A 20,173-nucleotide genomic window follows, 5' to 3' on the forward strand; every position below is an offset into this window, starting at 1 on the left:
GGAAATACGACTTCAGCAACAGAGTGGTCAATGTCTGGAATACTCTACCTGACTCTGTGGTTTCTTCCCCAAACCCCAAAAACTTTAACCTTAGACTGTCTACTATTGACCTCACCCCTTTCCTAACAGGTCTGTAGGGGGCATGCGTAAGCGCACCAACGTGCCTACCATCCCTGTCCTATTGTTTATTTTATTTTTCTTATATGTATCCATGTATTCATAATTATGTTTATACTTATACCTGTTATCTTATTATTGCTTGACAAAATAAATAAAATAAAAATAAATAAATAAAAACTGCCATGCTTGCTTTTGCTACTTTGGCTTTGATGTTCACCAAGCACCCTGAAGATGAAAACTCAAATACTTTGGCCACCTAATGAGAAGGAAAGACTCACTGGAGAAGAGCCTAATTCTGGAAAAGGTTGAGGGCAATAGAAGAAGGGGATGACAGAGAATGAGGTGGCTGGATAGAGTCACTGATGCAATAGACATGAGCTTAAACGGACTCCGAGAGATGGTAGAGGACAGGAAGGCCTGGAGGAACATTGTCCATGGGGTCACGATGGGTTGGATATGACTTTGCAACTAACAATAACAACAAAAGCCTTATAGTCTTCTGTTTTATGCAGAGGTGGTATTCAGCAGGTTCTGACCAGTTCTGGAGAACCGTTAGCCGAAATTCTGAGAAATTTGGAATACCATCTCTGCCTGGCCCCAACCCCATCTATTCTCTGCCTCCCGAGTCCCAGCTGATTGGCTGGGTCTTCTTTTGTTGCCCTGCACAGGAAAATGGAGCTAGAAAGCAGGTTAGTGGGATGGGGAGGGAATGGAAATTTTGCAGTATCCTCCCCCTGCCAGGCCCACCAAGCCACGCCATGCCCACCAAACCATGCCCACAGAACCGGTAGTAAAAATATTTGAATCCCATCACTGGTTTTATGTTAACAAAATTTTAATTATGGAGCCCACCCATAAAGATGTGATTCCAATGAGCAGTAAACATATAACTGACAATAATAATGTTATAGCAGGGATGTTAGCGACACCAGTTAAAGAGATCTATAGAAAGCAACGAATTTATGCCTAACAATCCAGTAGTTTCGTACAATTAACATTTCAACAGTTAGTTTGTACATTCAGTCTCATGAAAAAAGAATGCAAAGCTTTATAGATTAAATGCTAAGTGAAAGCAAGTAAATGGAGCTTGCCTAAGGCTATTGTTTTAATACCAGGTTGGACTTAGATATGAGCTGGGGTTAAAAGCCAGACTTCAGCTTTATGCCTATCCAGGTGTCTGTAACATCCCTTGCTGCTATGCTTTCAACTTGGAATCCTTAAATCACATTTCCCCCCCCCCTCCATTCTGTTATTTCCCTCACATGCCACGCCGATTAGCATTAGAAAGTATGGTGGTGATGTTAAGGTTGCTTCTAATTGCTGTTTGTTTACTCCTCTCCTTAGAGACCTTCAGATCAACTGCACTGAACCCTCAGATGATCTTTTATGATTTGATAGTGCAGTCTCTGTGCTATGATGAATAGCCAGTTGAAAAAGACACTGGTAATCTTATCTTGCGTGCCACAGATAGCCCGGGACACAGAATTTGTACTATATATTGATAAAACAGTAGCAGATAACATTCTTCAGTCTGATGCCACCCATGGTTTGTTTTAACAGCTTTCTTTCTTTCTTTTTCTTTTTTCTTTTTTCCTTCCTTCCTTCCTTCCTTCCTTCCTTCCTTCCTTCCTTCCTTCCTTCTCCCCCCCACTCTTCTCCATCTCCCCTCCCCTCCCTTTTCCTTCCCTTCCCTCCCCCTCTCTCCTATCCTAACTTTTTCAACTCTTGTTTCTTCATTTTTCTCCTCCTCAAACACACAGTCTTTCTTCACAAAGTTGCAGAACAATGACATTGGTCTTCTCGACGGGAATTCGAGCATCTTTGCCCATAAGGGAAAACCTTCCTTGGTCTTTTGAAATGCCCTGAGGAAACATCTTTAATTATTCAGTTAAAGACAAATGAAGATCTTTTGTTATCATCTTCACCTTTGGATCCATCACCATGAACCAGTACCACAGTTCATAATTCTGGTTTTGGTTTGGTGTGAGACGTAAACTCATTCTTCGGGTTTTCTCTTTATATCTGGCATGAGCAACTATGGTCTTTTCAAAATACTATGGCTTTATCATGGTTATACATGAAGGAAGTCTATATTTGGCACCATATACCTTATGTTCCTGGGGGGAGGGAGGGAAATCTACCTATATGGCCCTTAAGAGCTGACACCAATCTGATGGCATGTAATCAGTTAGTGATATTCTGAAGATTATCATATTCCATTATCTGATTTCTTTGTTTGATATTGAGCTTTTTTTTTCCTGAATCAAAAAGTTTGTAGCTTGTATTTTGACTCACTTTCTTGGGTAAATTGAATCCGGTTTTGCATCACTGTTGTGTACCAATTTTAGCTGCTAATTGCTCACTGATGTCTGTTTTACTCCCCTAGAAATTAAATATATAAACAGGGATTTATGATCTATTAGCTAGATGATTACACTTAATACATCTAGTACCCAAGCTGCTCTGATCTTTATCCAGAGGAAGGGCTGGACAGAAATATTATTATTCAGAATTTCCAGACCACAATATATCCATGAGTGGCAAATTTCATTCTTTCTGTATCATAGATACACACAAGGCTTATGTGCTTCTGTAGGAGATGTTGAGTGAATCTGGAACATCTGTCAAAATCAGATGAATGGAAATTACACAAAAGTTTATTTTGAACAATTTCCTATCAATTTAATTGATACAGACATCCCAGCAGAAGATAGTCTTTAAAAAGAGAGAGAGAGAGATGACATATTTTCCAATTGCTCAAGGGCTCCTGCTGAGTCTCACATTAGACAACAAACATCAGTAAAGCCTTGAGATTCAAATAGCTATGATAAGTAAGGAAGACAGATGTGCCAAGATTCACAAAGCGGTTAGAATTTCAGCCTTATCTCAGAGCTGTCTAATGGGTGTATTTGAAGTTATGGGAATTTTTTATCATCAGTGCTAGATCAAAAGATTTACTTCCTTCTGCCCCACATTGGCTTTGCATTTCTGGATTGGTGCTTCACGGTAACCTATACTTGTTCAGATACTGTACTTCATGGATTTCTGCTATTTTGAAGGAAAGGGGAAAAAAAACATTGCTAAAGTAACCATGAGACTAGAAATCCTTGTGTCTCAATTACATTCTGGACCTCTTCTACTGCTGGGTTGGCACAAATTCATTTGGTTGCTTCATGGGATCCTGTTCTGAGTTCTTCTTCTTCTTCTTCTTCTTCTTCTTCTTCTTCTTCTTCTTCTTCTTCTTCTTCTTCTTCTTCTTCTTTCTTCTTCTTCTTCTTCTTCTTCTTCTTCTTCTTCTTCTTCCTCCTCTCTTCTTCTTCTTCTCCTCCTCCTCCTTCTTCTTCCTCTTCTCTCTTCCTCCTCTTCTTCCCTCCTCCTCCTCCTCCTCCTCCTCCTCCTCCTCCTCCTCCTCCTCCTCCTCTTCATCTTAGCTATTGTCTATCCACTTCAAGATGAAAGTCTCTTCCAAATGTTTCCAACCAATATGGTCCTGATCTTCCTTTTGCCAATTGGGCCCACAATATTTGCTGACGTTGTCATTCCATCTTGTTTTAGGTCTCTTCCATGGATGCTTTTTATCAAGTGGGATCCACTGCCTTGGCCCACCTGCCATCAGTGCTTTTGGCTATGTGACCAGCCCATTTCCATTTCTTGATGATATTGTATACTTTACATTTGTTCTCTAATCCATGTGCAGGTCTTTCTGTCTTGTCTTGTAATGCTGAGCATGTCCCAAAGGTGCTTTTTCAGGAGGCAACTGGATTTTCTCTTCTTTTTTTCTTTGAAGACATTTTGCTTCTCATTCAAGAAGCTTCTTCAGCTCTGACTGGATGGTGGGGAATGGAAGGATTTATAATCCCTGCAGCCAGCTGGTACTTTGCATCCTTTTAGGTCACCTGGAGGTTTATCTGTGTCATCAGGTTTACCTGAGTGGTGCAAATGGGTGCAGAACCTTCTTGGAACTGTTGAAAGGACTGTGTTGTAGATTGGATGGAGATAGATGGTGGGGAATGGAAGGATTTATATACTTTGCAGACATCTGGTCATTTGCATCCCTACAGAGGGTCGTTGAAGCACTTGGAGGTTTATCTGTGTGCTCAGGGTCACCTGGGTAGTGCTCCTGGTTCCTGTAGTCTGCAATTTTTTCTGGAAATCCATTCATACTCCCACACCATTCAAAGGCTGTTCATCCCAAATTGTATAGCTAAAACTATGTAGACATTCTCAGTCATCCAGGTCATGGTTGTCCCCAAAGTGCAAATGATCAGCTGTCTGCAAGGAGTATAAATACTTCCATTCCCCACAATCCAGTCAGAGCTGAACAAGCTTCTTGGATGAGAAGTGAAACATCTTCAAAGAAAAAAACAAGAAAGTCCACTTGCCTCCTGAAAAAGCACCTTTGGGACACCATGAGCTGGATGATTGAGAATCTCTACAGATTTTACTGCCAAGCATGTATCTTTCAGTGGCTCTTTGCACTACTTGTAGCTTTTGTATCGATTGTGAGGTTAGTATCCATGTTTCACGGCATAGATTAGAGCAGGTAGCACACACTGATCGAAAACTTTTCTCTTGAGTTTATCAGTCACAATATTGTCCGCCATTTTCTTCCTCATTCCTTCAGATCATTACCCCATGAATAGTTACTTGTGCATTCATTATAAGAATCTTTTGAAGTTTTCATGAGGGATACCTGGCAAAGACACCATGCTGGAAAGAGGTTTTCTTTTAAAAATAATCAGCAATGGGAAGAGACATCAAGGAGAGAAAAACAATGTTTTAATTTCTCTTTATCTTACATACAGGCAATCCTCTCCCTCACTCCTCTTTCACACAGGAGTGTAAAAACAGGACTTCAAGACTTCACTTGGAGCATCGGAGGCAATGCACTGCTCAAAGCAAAACATTGGGGGCAATGTGCTTTGCTTTGGCACTTGGGAGCTTTTGCATCACAAGTAAAGAAGGGTACTGAACTTAATGAAGCAGGATGGCTGTTCTGAACCAGTAGCTAAAAGTGCCACCTTGATAGGGTGCTGTGTAGAAAGCCACAGAAATTATGCAGAGACAATTACAACTTCATGTACAAAATGCAGTAAGTCACCTGAAGTCACCTGAGTTGTCTGAGTTGGGCAGCCATAGGTCAATTAAATCAATTAATTAAAATCAATAATCAGTCAAGCTATAGATAAAAATGCTTTAAGCTTCAGAAACAAAGAAAGTGTTGGGAAGAAATTCAGTCTGGCTCAGCCCCAATACTCTGACTATGTGATAAGCTATACTCAGAACTGGTGAGAATAGAGTAGAGTAGAAGTAGAGTAGAGTAGAGTAGAGTAGAGTAAAGTAGAGTAGAGTAGAGTAGAGTAGAGTAGAGTAGAGTAGAATAGAATAGAATAGAATAGAATAGAATAGAATAGAATAGAATAGAATAGAATAGAATAGAATAGAATAGAATAGAATGGAATATCTTTTACTGGCCAAGTGCTTTTGGACACTCAAGGAATTGGTCTTCGGTCCATAAGCTTTCAGTTACATAAAAAGAAAAAAATACATTAGTCAAGAATTATAAGATACAATACTTAGTAATAGTCATAGGTTTCTAAATAAGTAATCAAATCATAAAACAATATAAATTGTAGAGATACAAGCAACAAGGTTATAGTCATAAATGGGAGGAGATAGGTAATAGAAGGAATGAGAAGAAGAATAGTAATACGGTCTTAGTAAATAGTTTGATGGTGTTGTGGGAATTAGTTGTTTAGCAGAGTGATGGCATTCTGGTGTGCAGTGCCCTATAACATCATTTTGAGGGTAGAAGTTGAAACAATTTAGGTCCACGATGTGCGGGGTCTGTAGATATTTTCACAGCTCTCTTTTTGACTCATGCTGTATACCAGTCCGCAGTGGAAGGCGGGTTGGTAGCAACTGTTTTTTTCTGCAGTTCTAATTATCCATTGAAGTCTGTGTCTGTCTTGTTGGGTTGCAGAGCCAAACCAGACAGTTATAGAGGTGCAGATGGCAGACTCAATAATTCCTCTGTAGAACTGCATCAGCAACTCCTCGGGCAGTTTGAGCTTTCTGGAGCTGATGCAGAAAGAACATTCTTTGTTGTGCTTTTTTGATGACATTTCTGATGTTAGGTGTCTATTTTAAGTCTAGAACCAGCAACGTTAACAGGATTCTGCTGCTGCAATCAGGGTAGGATTCTCTCCCCTATTTGGAAGTGTGTGTGTGTGATGCTTCAACACACATAAACAAATGGGGGGACTTGTTTTCTGGTATTTTAAAGTTCTTTTCACCAGTCTAATGATCCTTACCATTCCAGAGTGAACTGAGTTCCATCCCATTATAAGCTGATTGAAGGCTAAATCAATCAGAAGCAGGAGAAAGAGGATTGATTGATTGATTAAATGTATATGTCAACCATCTTGCCATTAAGAGATGCTAGGCCATTTACAACAAGATAAAAATACTGACAATCTAAAATATTAAAACAATGGATATTAACATTAACAAGATAGCTATGGAAGGAGGTGATATACAGTGGGGTTAAAGATAAAGTCTTCTCTTAATCCACTAACCACCTCCAGGCTCCCATTGAGGCACCAGGCCAATTGGGAGAGCTAGGATTTAAGGCATCCCCCAGAAGGTCAAAAAGGTGGGATATACCACATCTTGTGGGGCACAATGTTCCTGAGGCAATGAGCCATGGCAGAAAAAGACCCCACCAGCTGGAATTCTTTGGCTGATGGGGGTCCACACTATGCACCTTCTAGCAGAATGGGTGGAGTGAGTCAATCCCTTTGGCGTGAAATGTTCCATGCTTCAATGGATGTTTGGAATTGCTAATCACCTTTGAATAAATCTATCATGAGCCATGGTGGTGCAGTGGTTAGAGTGCAGTACTTCAGGCTACTTCTGCTGGCTGCCAGCCACCTGCAATTTGGCAGTTCAAATCTCACCAGGCTGAAGGTTGACTCAGCCTTCCATCCTTCCGAGTTGGGTAAAATGAGGACCCAGATTGTTGAGGGCAATAGGCTGACTCTATAAACTGCTTAGGGGATAGGCTGCAAAGCACTGCAAAGCGGTATATAAGTTGAAGTACTATTGCTATCTGTAATCACATATTTGGTATTAACCGAAATATATTTATATATTGCAAACAGTGTCCACAGTCTATATTATTAATCATTTCAATCAGAAGAGACTCTAATGATTCTGCATGTCACAGGGGGGCTGCAAAATTGCTTGAAGAAATGTTATGATTTAAATCTTGAGTTATGTCTTGGGAGTCCATGGTAACAAAAGGTATTTAAAGGGAGTCCGTGGTGAAGAAAAGGTTGACAATCACTGTCCTACAGGACTATCTGGTTGGTTTAAGAGCCATGGTGGAGCAGTGGTTAGAGTGCAGTACTGCAGGCTATACCTGCTGACTGCCAGCTGCTGCAATTTGGCAGATCGAATCCCACCAGGCTCAAGGTTGACTCAGCCTTGCATCCTTCTGAGGTGGGTAAAATGAGGACCCAAATTGTTGGGGGCAATATGTTGATTCTGTAAACCGCTTCGAGATGGCTGTAAAGCACTGTAAAGTGGTATATAAGTCCAAGTATTGCTATTGCTATCATTTTTGAGTCTGTCTGGCCCTCCAGCAGTTCCTTGGAATTGTTCTGAAATTGAGCAGCCGGCCATCAGATGGCAGAAAAGACATTCTTTAGATTTCTTTTAGGTTGCATCAATAGAATTAAGTGCCCAACTATTTTAGGTGAATCAAAGCTATTATTTTGCAGATATAACTACCTCAAACTGTTACTAAAGGTTACATTTACACTAGCCGGCTCAAACTGTGCCATAGCACCATCTGTTAACATTAACATGAAATTGTCTTTCTGTGCCAAGATCTCCCCTCCTCCCCCTCCCAGATTAAATACCTAAATGAATCTGTGTCTGGAAAGGTGTCTATAACAATAATAACAGTTACCATTCTGAAGCACATTTTGAAAAATAAAAAACATTTCGCCCAGATTATTTTTAGAGTTAACATGTTTCTAGAGTTTAAGAGATTGTTCAGCCTCTAACAAAATGCTTGTTAGGATCCTTTGGGACTTGAAAGTAGAAATTAGGCAAACCTGCACACATCACCAAGTCAGACCCAAACCACTTCAACAATTTGGAAACTGCCCAGTTCAGTTTGGCCCATTTGTGGGTTCTGTGATTGGACTGAAAATTTGTATCTCCACTTGGAATCTTTGCTATGTTCCATTCACTTGGCTGGCAGGTCAACAAACAGCTGTAGCTGCTTCCTGCTTGATGGGATTGGATGCATTTTTAAGGAACAGCAAACTCCTCTGAGAAAATGAAACATACCAAATTCCAGACAAACAGGTGCAGAGATTTCTGTGCTAAACATATTGGAACACATCTGAGGGATCCCGTGATCAGTTAATACCTTAAGTACTGATCCTAGAAACAGGTCTTAAAAACAAATCAGCCTTCAACAATTGTGGTCTAATGCTGTCTGCCCAAAATGTGGTCTATTCAATCATGCAGTTCTGAAGCTGACCAAATAGATAGTTTTGAACCCTTTTTACAAGTGTATACAACTCAGAGGCATTGCAGGGCTCCAGTTCAGGTATTAATATGGCACAGAGGCCCATGGCCACATTATTAATGTTAATGTTAATGTTAATGTTAATGTTAAGGTTAAGGTTAAGGTTATTGTTGTTGTTATTATTATTATTATTATTATTATTATTATTATTATTATTATTATTATTATTATTATTATTATTATTATTATTATTATATTTAATCACAGCCTTTGGGGCTGGTTGATAGCTCAACAGCTCGAGTCCTAAACAAGGACCTAGGAACTGTTCAGGACGTCGGAGGATATAAGCTGTTCCAAGTAGGGTGTTTTTTTGTAGAATCATGGTATCATAAGTCTGATAAATTCAGAATTTCTAAATAGCGAAATAGCCCTTTAGGTATTGCTTCAAGGGCTCCAATTACAATTGGGATAACACATGATTTCTTTTTCCAAGTCTCTCAACTTCAATTTGTAAGTCCCGATACTTTGTGATTTTTTCTTACTGTGTGTCTACAATTCGTGCATCACCAGTTATTGCAATGTCAATGAACAACCCTTTTTCTTTTCAACTATTGTTATGTCAGGTGTGTTGTGGGCCAAATGTCTGTCCGTCTGAATTCCCACAAGATCTTCACTTTCTCATTCTCCAGAACCTTCTCAACCTGATGTTCCCAGTAACCTGATGTTACTATACTCAAATCCAAACTTTTGGCATAGTTTCCAGTGAATGATTATTATTTATTATTATTATTATTTGATAGTCTTTTTTTCTTCAGTATAGGCAGCTAGAAGATAGTTATATCCTTTATCTTTTGCAAACCACTCACAAGAGAAATAATCAGGGTGTGAGTGAAGTGGATTTCTCTCTAGGTTTTTACTATTAGATCTTGGCATCATCCAGATCAAGGGTGTCAAACTCAAGGCCTGGGGACAGGATCCAGCCCATGGGGTGCGTAGACCTGGCCCACAAGGCTGCTCTGGAAATAGTGAAGGACCAGCCCACAGTGCCTCTGCCAGTGAAAACAGAGCTTGCGAGGGCCACGTACAGCCTTCCTGAACTCTGTTTTTACTGTCAGAGGGTTGCAGGAGGCTGTCCCAGCTTAAAATGGAGCTTGCAAGGGCCGTGCGTGGCCCCCTGAGCTTCGTTTTCACTGCCAGAAGGTTGCAGGAGGCCATCACAGCCAAAAATGGAGCTCGGGAGCCCGTTTTCACTGGAAGAGCACTTGGGCCACCACAAGTGCCCCCCAACACAAGTGGCATCATGCCCACCATGGCCATGCCCCCCAACACAAATCTGATGCAGCTTTTGGCTGCAGATACTCTAGTCCAAATGCTATAAGCAGAATGACTGCAATCAATCACTCCAGCAGGGCAAGATAATGAGTCCAATAATTCCAGCAAGGCACAGAAGCACAGCAATCGTTCAAACAGTCAGGAGGAATGCCTGGAATGCAGGCCACAACTCTTTAACACTAGATGGTTTCAGTGTTTGTTCCTGACAAATACCTCTCCCAACTGCCTCTCCTTTAAACTCCATCCCCAGATGTGCCTTGTGAACGGAGTCAGGACCCTTTTCTTCCTCATAAGCCATGCTACCCACATTGCTCTCTTCTGCGTTCTTCCCTACATGCCCTAGGATGAGGAGAGGGTGGGCCTTGGTCTTCATCTGAACTCCCTCTCCCTTGTTCTATCTCTTCCCTGCTCTGCCCAGCCTGACTTTGCCCTTCCTCGGTTTCCTCCACAGCCAATGGAGCCACTCTCCTGCTCTCTGTCAGCTGTTCATCTTCCCCCTCAGATTCAGACTCTGGTGGGGGCATGACATGGAGTTTGATACCCCTGATCCAGATCCATCTCTTCCTTGCTTTTCTTCTCCTCCCCCCACTTACAGAATATAGAGTAATCATTCTGGAAGGGACCTTGGAGGTCTTCTAGTCCAATCCCCTGCTCAAGCAGGAGATCCTATACCATTTCAGAAAAGTGGCTGTCCAGTCTCTTCTTAAAAGCATTCCAGTGTTGAAACTTCTGTCTCCTTTGGTGGTGAAGCTAGTCTCCAGCCTTGAAAATCAGCCCCATCTCTCTATCTGTCCAACCCATGTGCAAGACCACCAAACCCCCAGTCTACAAATACAATAGCAAGTCCATACAGTTCCATGGCTGCTTGTGCCAGATGAGTTTGTCTTCCTGTTTAATACACAAAGCACCAGCATACTGAATAAGGATGATCTTTAACATCCTGTAATTTGTGCACAAATATTTGGCCACCAGGGTCCTTAGAAAGCCAAGCGAAGGGCCAGGAGCAAATTGTATGCTCAGTTTTAAAAGTGATCTTTAAGGCATCCAGGTCTTGTTTCAGTCTCTCTTCAGCAAAGGAACATTTCCAGAGACCAAATATAAGGGTGTGTGCCAAGTTGGCTTAGCTTAAGTGATTTGTGTGTGAAGTCATCCCAGATGCTTACATGATTCGACTGTGCTTTAGAAAAAGAACATATTGGGTTAAAATTTCCTAAAATGGCTTCTCAGTGTCTTAGTTTAGAAGAGAGAATAATGCAACAATGGGAGGACTTCAGTGAGATAGATAAAATTATGAATGGATGCAAAAGATTGTTGGTTTCTCCACCCCCATTCTGTTACAACTGGGATCACCCAATGGAAGTAGTTGGCAGTTTTGTCAGAACTGGCAACAGGAAATACTTTTTCACACTATGTGTAATTAATTTATGGAAGTCTCTTGTGCTGCCATAAGATATGGTGATTACCACTTGCTTCACAGCCAAACTTGATGTTACACAGCACACAATATTCTCTGAGCTCCTTTTGCATCTATGGAAAAACCTCCTAGCTGGAACAGCAGCTGGAGGACAGAAAATCTTAAGTGGGGAAGAAGAGTGAATAACTGTCGTTTTATGCCCTTCCTTTGCTGATATTTCAAATACTGCTTCCTTTAAAAAAAATAAAAATGAAAGGACTGTGATGCACATACCCATGTAACATCAACTCTAGCTTTGCAAGTGTTTTCTTTAATACACTATATTTTTTGTGATAGCTCACACCTCAATTGAGTTTTACACCTGAAATATTTTGACAATAAGAGTGAAATTGTCCAAGACTTTTATTTCTTGGGAAAGAGTTTTTGAAGACATCCAGTATTTGGGGTCACACTAAGAAATTCTAAAGTTGTAGTGTTTGGTTAAGAAACTTCATGGAAGAAGTTATGACAGTTCACTTCAACATACCTACTGCAGGGATATGAGGTTCGTGAAATCAACAGCATTTGATCTTTTAATGAAATGTAAACAGAGATTTGCAGGGTTAACAAATTTCACTCTATTCAATTTCCAAAATGTCGATGGTCACATGAAGAGCTTGTGCAAACTTGATGGTTGTATCCTGAATTTGTCTAAGTCTCTCTCAGTCGAAACTTTGTCCATCTCAAAAAAATAGCAGTTTCTTAACAACAGAGTTTTTGTGAAAAAGCAAAGGTAAACCCTTCTGGAATTTTAGCCACTATTTCTCTAACAAAGTCAGAGCTGCTGCCAACTTTGCTTAATTATGAAAGCCTTCTGTTATCAACCCCAATTTTACAGCTACCAAATTGCTGATTTGAAAGGGATCTTGAGCACTATAATCAACTCATCATGAGAGAGTTAAAGTGTGAATCAGATGTTTCTAAGCCAGAATTGGATATCATATGTATATAAATCAATCATTCAGTTTGATGGCCACCAAGTGCCACATCAAATATGAAATATTCGTTTCGAAAGACAAGAGGAAGAAGGAAAGAATTTAAACCCCAATGCTATACAAGTATTTTACCTCTTCTTATGGGCAGTAGACAATAAACTGTTGCAGATGACAATTCTTACCTGCAATAAAACTTCTAATCTAGCTATATCATGTCTGTGAATCTTCTGCTATGACCAACCAAGGAATTGACCTAATCTATGGATCCATCAGCTTGGTGTAGCTTTAAGGCTTGAGACTAGAAACCAGGTGACCATGAGTTCTAGTCCCATCTTAAGAACAAAGTCATACTGTCCTATCTTAAGAACAAAGTCATGACCTTGGGCCAGTCATATTCTTTCAGCCCTAGGAAGGAGGCAATGGCAAACCACTTTTGAAAAAACCTTGCCAAGAAAACTACATGTCCAGGCACTCTTCAAGAATCATACACAATTGAACAGAAGAAACAACATGAAGTTATCTATGATATGTTGCCCAGGCTAGAGTGATTGTCACAGCCCACTCCTTTCAAAATACTAGGCTTCTCTTTAGTATAGCCCTCTAGATATGTTGATATTGTCATCCTCAGAATTTCCCACCAGCATGACTTCCTAGGAATTGCAATCCAAAGACATTTGGAGAACACATCTTTTAGCAAGATAGCAAAGCACTTTTGTTACAACTGGTAATATGATAGCCAAATGGAACTTCTAAAAGGAAATCAGTATTGTGTCAACAATAGGCAATCGAAATGAACCACTGAACTCATGCACTGCTTCCCGAGACCTCAACTGGCCAATATTGGGGAAATAATGAGGTATAAGGTGGGTCGGTATTCCCCAATTTTGTTTTCTCTAGATGCATTCAAGTAATCCTTTTAGCTCAGCACCATGGGAAATGGTCAATAATAGCAGTTGAACTCTGAAACTTTTTAAGGGCCCAGGCCAGTGGAGTATGGTCATATTTAATAAGAAATCCTATAAAAAGTCATAGTGGATTTCATGCACACAGCTATTTGAAAAAAAGCAAAGCCTTTCACGCAGTCCTCAGCTATCACATTAAACTCATAGTCTTTACGTCCAACACCTTGCCTTAATAGCATCCTCCAAGTCAGGATGTTCCTCTGAAGCATGTTCTGTGTTATTGATTCCTGCCCCCATTCATTGTGAGAGTTTCAGGACCAAACTTTGATTGATGAGAAGAGATGCTCTGCCTGTTATCTAACTGATCTTTCTGAGGGTTAACAACAGACACAGCTGAAGCTGCTAAATACTCACTTGTGGTTTCTCCTGTCTAACCACAATGTAACAGAAATCAAATATTTTACACATGCCTCACCCTCAGTGACCAGACTCCCTTTCTTTCAAGCACATCACATCACCCCAGTCTGCATGACACAAAGCTTCCTGTTTACTGCAAAATTTTCATCTTTGCCATTGTTCAATTACATTAGTATTGTGCTGAAATTGGACTTTGCAGTTCTCTTCCTCAAAGGAACAGTCGTGCCCAAACAACAGAAGGTGACTGTACAATACAAGACAATCCAGGCTTGATATGAATATCCTGTTTTGTTCTGCTTTTTGGTTCTGGGGGTGGGAGTGGAATCACAGAACTTAAATATCTATCTATCTATCTAAAAGCCAAATACCACTCACTCATCATGAACTCTCCAGAACCGTAAAGCCTACAAACTTGAACTTTGGCATGTATGTTCCTCTTGGCTTCTAGGTCCTCGCTAAGAAAGGATTTTTTGAAATGACCATAAGGTCATTAGTTTTTCTTATACAGTAATTAACATGCTCTGATGCTAAGGAGTTCTACCCCCACCCCCGCCCCACCTGAAAAGAACTCTGTTTTAACTGCCAGTTGCCTTACATTCTGTTACCTCAGTTCAAACTGCAAGACGTTCCAATCCTTCACTCAGGAGTGGTCTGGGGCTCCTTACAGTACTAAATGTCAGTACCTCACCAAAATGTTTACGCCTTCCACCTATGGAACTGTTTCTGGACTCAAGGCAGAGGGAGCAATATTTCCTTATGTGTTTCAATCACCGACCACCACTGAGCCCACAGATTGTGAACTGAATTTCTCCAGCATAGCTCGATCACAAAGTTTCATTGTGAAGCACGGGTATCCAGCTAGTATATATATATATTTCACACAAATATCCACATCTCTGTGCAGAGATGATTTTCATCCATTTATTCAACACTTTTCACAGTGAAGGCTTTAAGAGCTAAAATACCTTAGTATTATGGAAAGCTTAGAGAAAATGGATTCTTATCTTCATTAAGAACAGTTTTGCACAGAGCTTTTTAAAGGGGAAGCCATTGCTCCAGATCTAGGAATATTCACAGGGTTCCAAGAAACATATCCACAGCAAAAAAATCTCCGAGGCAGGTAGATTCCTCAAAGAATAGTTTTATTTGATAATGTCATATTGGCACAGGGTGGTGAAAACCAACTCTGAAGGTTCCCATGGTTTTCATCTAATTAAAAGTAAAACTTTTTTTCCCTTCCCCAAACAATCAGTCACATGGTCCAACCGCACTGCTGTCTGGTTGCCTGGTGACATCACTCTGCCTTCTCTGACCAGGTGTGAGAATGTCCTTGGTTCCCAAGAGAACCAAGGACATTCTTGGTATGTCCTTGGTATTTTATTTTGGCTATGAAATGCCAGCTATATCTACTCCCCCGTCCCTATCCCTCAGCTCCAGTGTGGCAACACTGAAGCTCCGAGATGGCTTCGGTCAGGTCAGCTTCAGAGTTGACAGAAGGAAGGTGAATGATATCATGTACATCTAGTTTTATTTATTTATTTATATGGGCCACCCATCTTACCATCAACTTGAGTCTGAAATACCTGAAAGTATTTCATGACTTTCAACAATAAAAAAGTAACAAAATAAACGTTACTAAATCTTGGTGGCACAGTGGTTAGATTGCAGTATTGTAAGCTACTTCTGCTGCAGCCTGCAATTTGGCAGATCAAATCCCACCAGGCTCAAGGTTGACTCAGCCTTCCATCCTTCCAAGGTGAGTAAAATGAGGACCCAGATTGTTGGGGGCAATATGTTGACTTTGTAAACAGCTTAGAGAGGGCTGTAAAGTATTGTAAAGCAGTACATAAGTCTAAGTGCTATTGCTATTGCTATTAAAATAATAAATAAAAATAAATAAAAATTACCAAAGATTAGCTCGGAAAGGAAACTGTAGATAACAGGGTAGGGGTGAAGTCTTCTTTAACCATTAACCATGCCCAGCATGGAACAATCCCATTGGGTAAAGGTAAAGGTTCTCCTTGCTCATACGTGCTAATCATTTATGGCTCTAGGGGCTAGTGCTCATCTCCATTACAAATCTGAAGAACCAGTGCTGTCCGAAGATGTCTCCGTGGCCATGTGGCCAGCATGACAAAACACTGAAGGTTCACGGAACACTGTTACCTTCCCACCAAAGTGGTCCCTATTTTTCTACTTGCATTTCTACATGCTTTTGAACTGCTAGGTTGGCAGAAGCTGGAATGAGTAACGGGAGCTCACTCCGTTATGCAATGCTAGGGATTCAAACTGCCGAACTGCCGACCTTTCTGATTGACAAGCTCAGTGTCTTCGCCACTGACCCCATTGGGACTCCAGGCCAATTGGCAGACCCAGTTTTAAGGCCATTCTGGAAAACTGAGAGTATGGTGGCAGATCTCACCTCAAGCAGCATGATGTTCCAAAGTGGGAGCCAGGACAAAAAAGGCTCTTCTTCTGGATCCTATCAGGTGGAAATCCTTGACTGATGAGGTCCACAGCATGTTCCTTCTGTCAGCATGAGGAGGTTGCCAATCCCATTGGGTGAAATGTTTCTCAGGTGACCTGGATCCATGCCGTGAAGGTCTTTAAACATGATAACCAACACCTTGAATTAGACCCAGAAGCAAACTGACAAGCAGCACATTTCATGCAACAGGGGTGCTACATGGGCCATCCTAGGGACTGCAAGAATTATTCATGTAGCTGCATTTTCTGTCAGCTGTAGCTTCTGAATATGCTTCAAGGATAGCCCCATATGGAGTGTATGGAGTGTCCACTAAACATGATGTCATCCTGGAATGGTCCAAATTACATTTGCAGGATGACATCATGTCTTGTGTGACCTTTACATGACTTCTGCAAGATACCTTTGCTTAGGTCAGCTACATGGAGCAGGTCCCTCTGAATTCTAATGGAGCATTTGAAACCATCAGATGGAGTCTTACTTTTCATTTAAGACAACAAAACTAATCAGTTTAAATATAATGAGAAGAGTGATTCCTTTTATTGAGCTATTGACCACATAGGAGAAAAGATTATGGAATAACAGAAAAGATTGACTCTGAGGTAGGAAATATGGAGAAGAAGGTGTTGGCTGTGGGCAGCAATGGATGTGAGAGTTCCAATGATCATTTTGCTGGTGGACAACCAGACTCTTAAATGGGTCTGCATAAGCAATGTGAAGTCTTGATTGATTGCCAGGGACCATGTTCAGAAATGATCCAGTATCCTGCACTGGGAAAGACGCAGTTTGCTGCATAACTGAGTTTATCATATATACAGATCACTTCTCATTTAAAGTTAAATCTCTGCTTGAGTTCTCCATTATGATATAGGTGGTAGAATTATCAAAGTTTTTGTAATATTATTGATTATTATAGACAAATATTAGCAAACTATGTACCTCAATGAAGTTAACCAAAATCAGTTCTTTTTGAGGTGCTTTGAATCACCCCTTATTAGCATTTTTTTAAATTCCTCAACTAGATATAATATCGGTATTGTATACGAAGATGAATATTTTAAGGAAACAATTTTAATTTGTTGCTTTGATTTTAGCTGCATCGTTTGTATAATTTTTTAAAGCTGTTATATGTTTCCTGAAATGCTTGTACTAATAGAAAGATATGGCACAAATTCAAAAATGAAAACGAATGAATATTCGTTAAATATTATTTATACCCAACAGTTCTATGTGGATGCCCAAGATAATTTATAATGAAACCTAGACATAAAAACAATTTAAAGCAATATTCTGGAAATTAAAATAGCAACTAGTAGAAACTATTAATAGGAACTGTCGCTTTCTATTGGAGATTCATATAGGTAGAATATAATTAGTGAATATTTTGTTGCAATAAATCATTTTTTTAAAATTGGAATGATATGCAAAGCATTTCAAGTTGAACTATTTCAAGTTTGAAATGTCCCATGTTGACCTGAAAACTTTGTTTTGACTTCGATACAGCTATTTTGACCTTACTGTAGTATCCTCACAATGTCCAAGCCCTTCTGAAAATGTTTCATGTTCACCAATGGTATGTTCTGAGCTTGAAACACCTCTTTTGAATTCAAAACAAAGCCTTCTAGAGCTCAGAAACTCTATTAAAGTCAGATTGGATGCTTTGAGCTCACAATGTCTGATCTGAACTTGAATTTCAAGTGTAAAAAGTTGCAAAATCGTAAGATTAGATTCATTCAATCTAAGGATAATGTTATAAACAGCATTCAATGAAATTTATCACCCAAACTACCCCTTGAGAAAGTGAAAATTGTTCATATTAGAAGCTGTTTTTGAAGAGATACTGGGTCCTGGATTATCCCAAAATTTATCCTTCCATATACTTTAGATTCTAGAGAACAACTACGGAGATTCTAAAGAATCTCTCTAGTTGTTAGAGAAAGGGCTAGGAGATATTGAATGCAAATCTCTCTTCATGCTGTTTTGTACTTTTTCTAAAATGCTGGAAAGCTGAACTTTCAAATAGCTTTATTACAGCAAAACAAAATATTTCAGTCCTAAATAAAAACATGGCATTTAATTTCATTGAACAAGGTGCAATGTCAATAAAGTAAAACTAAACTAAACATGAGTTTAATATTTGCAAATGATCTGGGAATGGCTATTATTTATTTCTATATGAAGCAAAGGTGGTATTCAGCAGGTTCTGACCAGTTCTGGAGAACTGGTAGCAGAAATTTTGAGTAGTTCGGAGAATTGGCAAATACCACCTCTGACTGGAGATTTTGCAGTATCCTTCCCCTGCCAGGCCCACCAAGCCATGCCCACAGAACCGGTAGTAAAAAAAAAATGGATCCCACCACTGATATGAAGCCTCTGGAGCATTCCAAAGTGAATGGGGCCAACATTCCAGCTTTTTTGGGGTGGGGGGAGGGAATGGAGAGAGTTTGAGTGTTACAGGGTGGCTAAGAGATAAACTGAGTAATTAAGATGTTCAAGTGCTTAAGACATCCACTTGACTTTCAAGACTCTTGAAGCATCTCCCAAATAGAGCCAGGCCACTCAAACATTTGCAAACCAGGCTGTGATGCGTAGCCTGAATCTTGACTGAAAGCAATGCAAGTTCTTTGTAAACAATATTTCTCAAAATAGTTCCAGAAAGTACAACATAACAGAGACATTTAATGCAATAGGAAAAAGTGGATGTGTCTTGCCTAGAATCCCAGTTAAGTCTCAAGCTCAGCCAGCCGTTCATGAAACGTGCACATACCTCCCCTCCCTTCAACTCTGCTTCTTCTTCCCCTCCGAGCTGCAGAAATGGCTTTGTCTCCAGATCTGCCAAAGCACTTCAGGGCCCCAATCTGTGCAAAATGCTCCATATCCTCTTTCCTGGAAAAAGTCAATGAGGCTAAGAAGAAGGCAGAGAGCAGGAAGGGCCCGCGCTGACAAAGAGCCTAGGCTAGAAAGAGGTATTTGCAATGAACGTTAGAGTAAGCATTGTCTCCTCTGTGCCATCTGTTTTGAAAAAGGCCCACTGGGCAGGAAAAGGAGGTGATGTGGCAACTTTTGGCATGGCTGTCTTTTCAATTGCAGCTATTAATTTGAGCGTTTTTCAAGTGAGACCGATTTTTCATCTTCCACTGAAAGTACATAAAAAGAGCTGTTCTCTATCCATATTCAAATCTGCTTCCTCTACTACCCATCTCCCGTTCCTCTTCTGGGATTCCTTCTCTCCTTCCCCCTCTTTTTTTTCTCTTTTTTTGGTCCGCCTGTTTATCTGCAATCTGTCTATTTAAATTCCTTCTAAATAAGATGGGAATAGCTTCATGCCTGTTTGTAAGAAAATTCTGCCTCCATCTGTTATTTACATCATTCATTTTCCTGAGGTATCTCCAACAAATCCTGGCTGGGTGCACTATATGTGTGATTAATAAAACAGCTGTAAAAATATTAACTGTATGGTCTAATTGTCAGCCCTGATTAGAAGCCAAATTTATCCCTGAACGGATGCTGAGGTGCAGAACAGCAGTTCTTACCCAGAATTGACCCTTGCAGGAGTCTGAAGGGGAAAGCAGTTTCAAGATTTAACTATGATAAGCATGAATACAAGAAGTGTAGCTCACTCTCATTTCCTGTGTTCAAGCGTATTGTTAATTCTCCTATTTAATCTCAGGCCATCAGAAGGTAGAACTTTCACCAGACGATTTATTTCTGTACATAATGAGGAGACATGCGTGAATCAGCCAGTGCTCTCAATTCAGTGCTCTCTTTCTGGAAAGACTCCAGAAAAGTGCAGAGAAGAGCAACCAAGATTACTAGGGGGCTGGAGGTGAGGTGGTATTCAGCAGGTTCTGACCACCTCTGGAGGACCAGTAGCGGAAATTTTGAGTAGTTTGGAGAAGCGGCAAATACCACCTTGGACTGGAGATTTTACAGTATCCTTCCCTGCCACGCCCACCAAGCCACACCCACAGAACTAGTAGTAAA

Source organism: Notechis scutatus, chromosome 2 (assembly GCF_049901735.1).
Source record: "Notechis scutatus isolate UNSWTSFEM ecotype Mainland chromosome 2, rNotScu1.2, whole genome shotgun sequence".
In the NCBI taxonomy this organism is placed as follows: domain Eukaryota; kingdom Metazoa; phylum Chordata; class Lepidosauria; order Squamata; family Elapidae; genus Notechis; species Notechis scutatus.